Raw genomic sequence first — 5,303 nt, forward strand, 5'->3', positions numbered from 1 at the left:
AGGTATAGCCAATTGGTGGTCTGTATATTTTATCATTTCATTTAGGATACCATAAACCTCACATGCCTTTTTGGGTTGGAGGGTTTGTATTTTATCATATAGTTCATTCAATGTAATTGGAGAATCCAGTGGGTTCTGGTAGTCTTTAATAGTTGATTTTAAGATTTGTATTTTTATTTAACCTTTATTTAACTAGGCAAGTCAGTTAAGAACCACTTCTTATTTACAATGACAGCCTAGGAACAGTGGGTTAACTGCCTTGTTCAGGGTAGAAAGATTTTTACCTTGTCAACTCGGGGATTCGATCTAGCAACCTTTCAGTTACTGGCCCAACGCTCTTACCGCTAGGCTACCTGCCGCATGCTACCTGTAGCCAACCCAAATAGGCAACACAGAGTAGGGATTGAAAGATGTTATCCAGAAGTTTGGATCTGACTTTGCCGTCCTCCCTTACCTCCTCCGCCTTAACCTTCCAAGGAATCCACTCTCAACCAGCTAGGACTTCGTTCAACCTGACTGGGTACCCGGAGCCACACATGGGTCTTAGGGGGGTAATTGAGCCGGTCGGGCTACCTGCTACCTGATCATGTATATGTTTTTGCTGTTTGTTCTTTGTCATAGAGCCAGAAAGATTGGAGAACATGGTTTATCCATACATCTCCGTTTTGGATAGATAACTCTTTTTGTTGTTGTTTGTTCAGTTTTCACATTTTCCCAGTGGTTCGATTCTATGGATTCTTCAATTACATTGAGATGATTTCTGACGTGCTGTTCCTTCTTTTTCCGTTTTTCTTTTTCTCTCCCTCTCTACTCTTACTACTAGCATTCTCTCTCTCTCTTTCTCAATCCCCCTCTATCACCCCCCTCTCTAGTCTTTACTACCAGCGTGTTCTTTCTCTCCCCCCCTCTCTCGCTGTCTCTCTCTGTGTGCTCAGCATGCAGGGACAGGAACTGCATAGTAGCACATTCTGTGTGATAAGAGGGATCTGGCGTGACCTTTTTATTGTTCCAGGGAAGCCACGACGACAGCGGCTGGAGTCCCTCCAAATTAAATATTTGATTCAGAAACAAACTCCACAGCCGAGGGTCCGAGGAGGTGTAATCCCCACAGGAATAGAAAGGCCTTCGATTTCTGAAGAACATGATGACAGGGCAAAAAATCCCCCCTCTTGTCGGACCGGCATTAGGGTCTCTCAGCTCTCACTCACACTGCAGCTTAATGTCAGGTTTTAGTATTCAGCTGAAAAAAATGTACATCATTTGAATAATGTTTCTGTCAGATGCAGGGCTTGTAGTTCACCACATGTCCCCTGGGAGAAATCTTCTACGATTTACTGCAACAGCACCAGCTACATGCAGCCAGTACGCCAGGCTCCCTTCCCTTCTACTCATACCATGGGAATGATGAGGGATTGTTTTGTACTGGGTTGAATTTCAAAGTGAACGTGGATTTATTTCCCGCTGTTTTAGCCCATGATATAGTGATTCCTAATACAATACAGTGGGATCGAAAATTATGGTCTTGCATAAAAGATGGAAATATAATTTCAAAGGCCACTGCTGATATTCTGGCTGAATATCAATGTTACCCTCAGATTTGGATCCAATGGGGAGCTTCTGTGTTCTTGATATTTGGCGAAGAAGGTTAATGATCGAGGCAAGATTTGCTACAAGCCTATTCCGCGTAACACACGAAAGGGTACTCATGCAAATGTGTCATGGGTATGCTCTTTATAGAGTTCACAATACAATCAGATAATATATTATGAATCAAATCAAATCAAACTTTATTTGTCACATGCGCCGAATACAACAAGCATAGACATTACCATGAAATGCTTACTTACGAGCCCTTAACCAACAGTGCAGTTCAAGAAGAGCTAAGAAAATATTTACTAAATAACCTAAAGTAAAAAATAATAAAAAGTAACACAATAAGATAACAATAACGAGGCTATAACAACGCTATATACAGGGGGTACCGGTACCAAGTCAGTGTGTGGGGGTACAGGTTAGAGGTAATTTGTACATGTAGGTAGGGGTGAAGTGACTATGCATATATAATAAACAGCGAGTAGCAGCAGTGTACAAAACAAATAATAGTCCGGTGGCCATTTGATTAGTTGTTCAGCAGTCTTACGGCTTAGGGGTAGAAGCTGTTAAGGAGCCTTTTGGTCCTAGAATATAACATAGACAGACAATCAAATTAATTGATGCTTGAGGTAACATAAACAATATGCAATATAAACATTAAAATACCCAGGGAAAGCTAAATAATATATTGTTAGAAATAAATACAGAGCAACACAGTGCTCAAATGAAATGATATTCCCTTTACATATATACTTCATTGAGAGTGCGTTGTCACTTACAGCAACGACCTGGGGAAGAGTATTGCCTCCCAAAAGACACCCTATATAGTGCATTGCTTTTGACCAGACCACCATGGGTCCTAGTAAAACATAGTGCACTATAAATAGAAAATGGGGTGCCATTTTGGACAAATCCACTGTTACAGCGTTGAGCTCAGACTTTAAACGTTCAGCCATTAAGTAATTAGTCAAATATAAAAAATCCCCTTACTAGCTCTGACTTTGTTGACAGCTACACTGCCGTTCAGTCTGGGGTCACTTAGAAATGTCCTTGTTTTTGAAATAAAAGCACATTTTTGTCCATTAAAATAACATCAAATTGATCAGAAATACAGTGTGGACATTGTTTGCCTAGAAGGCCAGCATCCTGGAGTCGCCTCTTCAATGTTGACCTTGAGACTAGTGTTTAGCGGGTACTATTTAATGAAGCTTCCAGCTGAGGACTTGTGAGGCGTCTGTTTCTCAAACTAGACACTCTAATGTACTTGTCCTCTTGCTCAGTTGTGCAACGGGGCCTCCCACTCCCCTTTCTATTCTGGTTAGAGCCAGTTTGCGCTGTTCTGTGAAGGGGGTAGTACACAGCGTTGTACGAGATCTTCAATTTCTTGACAATTTCTTGCATGGAATAGCCTTCATTTCTCAGAACAAGAATAGACTGACGAGTTTAAAAAGATAGGTCTTCGTTTCTGGCCATTTTGAGCCTGTAATCGAACCCACAAATGCTGACGCTCCAGATACTCAACTAGTCTAAAGAAGGCCAGTTTTTTGCGTCTTCAATCAGAACAACAGTTTTCAGCTTTGCTAACATAATTGCAAAAGGGTTTTCTAATGATCAATTAGCCTTTTCAAATGATAAACTTGGATTAGCTAACACAACGTGCCATTGGAACACAGGAGTGATGGTTGCTGATAAACAGCCTCTGTACGCCTATGTAGATATTCCATTAACAATCAGTCGTTTCCAGTTACAATAGTCACTTACAACATTAACAATGTCTACACTGTATTTCTGATCAATTTGATGTTATTTTAATGGACAAAAAATTTGCTTTTCTTTCAAAAACAAGGACATTTCTAAGTGACCCCAAACTTTTGAACGGTAGTGTACTTTATTGAGGAAAGATTATACTTACTTTGACTGTGATATGTGGTTGTCCCACCTAGCTACCTTAAGATGAATACACTAACTGTAAGTCACTCTGGATAAGAGCGTCTGCTCAAACGTAAATGCAGTATGTCAATGAGAGAACCCTGGAGCTGAAAATAGTGCTGGTACCATACTTCTGGGTAGGACCAATATAACCCACCACCACTATTACGCAGCTGTGTCAGTGTCAGTGAAAAGACTGAGTTATCTCTGGAGTATGGACCACACGTACAGGCATAGTGTACTGTAACTTTAACCCTTAGTCACCAGGAGATCTGGGTCCAAATACTACTTGAAAAAATGTCAATACTGTAGCTGTGCTGGATTGAGCATGCTTGGAACAACGCAACCAATAGAATAGTCACAAAACTGCAAACCCCACCCATCTGACACTTCAAGCAGGCTAGAGCAAACACACAAAGCATTGAAAAGATTTTGAACAGTATTTGATCCCAGGCCTGGTCAACAGGGCCACGACATTTACACTCAGATAACATTGAGTCCTGGGAAACCCCAGTACTGTGTGTAGAGTATTACGGTATACTATAGCATGACATGGCATCGTATCCCAATGACTTACTGGAATTAAGTCTAGAATATCAATTCCATTACCCTTATTCTTAGCCTTGAAATCTATTTTCCTTCACATTCATGCGTTTATTAGTCGAGTACTTGCATTGAGCTGTCCACCTACAAGCCATGAGTGAATTCAAGCCACGGGTGTGCCAGGGAATATAGGGGTGGCAGGTAGGTAGCCTACTGGGGGCGGCAGGTAGCCTAGTGGTTAGAGGGTTGGACTAGTAACCAAAAGGTTGAAAGATTAAATCCCTGAGCTGTCAAGGTAAAAATCTGTCGTTCTGCCCCTGAACAAGGCAATTAACCCAGTCCATATACAGTACTCTGAAGCTCAGCAGAATACCCGGGTGTAGAATGAATGTAATGCTCAAGCAGAAGCATCTGCTGATCATCCTCTGATCAGAAGAACAGTAGTAATTCCACTATAACAGAATAATGCTGACCCTCAGAATGTTCACTTTAAAAATGTATGCCAAACAAACCATCCAACTATATGCACAAGGACAACTTTTAAAGTAACTGTCCAGTGTTTCTAGATTTCTATGAAATATAACCTACGATTAATTCTAATATGAGTGACATTTTTTTGCTTCCAATTGTTTTTTTAAAAAGTATGTTAAAAAGCAGCTGGAATGGTGTGGGCGTACCCCGACAACATAATGGTGTGTTTAACTTACAGCTCCGTTCTGCTTTGTGTGCATATGGAGTCCCCTGGGGGCAAGAATGGTCTATCTATCTCATCCACAAATTATTTATTCATAGTAGTACACAGGGACTCTCTAAATTACATTCTCTGTTGATTACAATTACTCATAAACTATTCCCTTTCCATGTCTCATGGAAGAAAGACTGTGATCACAGTTTGGTCCAATATATCGATTTAATCAAGAAACACCAACGTCCAAATTATACATTACATTTTTGCACATAGATCTTACTGCACCCTATGCAAACTATTCAAGATGAAAGCTAGCCAATCCCCAAATTGCTCACTGCGCCTTCCTGGCACATATGGTTTGGGAGTGTACAGGGGTTTTACGTTTCTGGAGTTGTATTTCATCCTGTTCCTCTGACATAATGTGTAGAAATGTACCATGTTCACCATCTATTTTATTGTTAATTGATGACACTACTTTAGACCTATCTGTAAAACAGCGATGTATTTGGCTGGCTGGATTAACAGCAGCCAAAAAGATGATAGCCTCACA

This window comes from Salmo trutta, chromosome 2, assembly GCF_901001165.1.
Source record: "Salmo trutta chromosome 2, fSalTru1.1, whole genome shotgun sequence".
Classification (NCBI taxonomy): Eukaryota; Metazoa; Chordata; class Actinopteri; order Salmoniformes; family Salmonidae; genus Salmo; species Salmo trutta.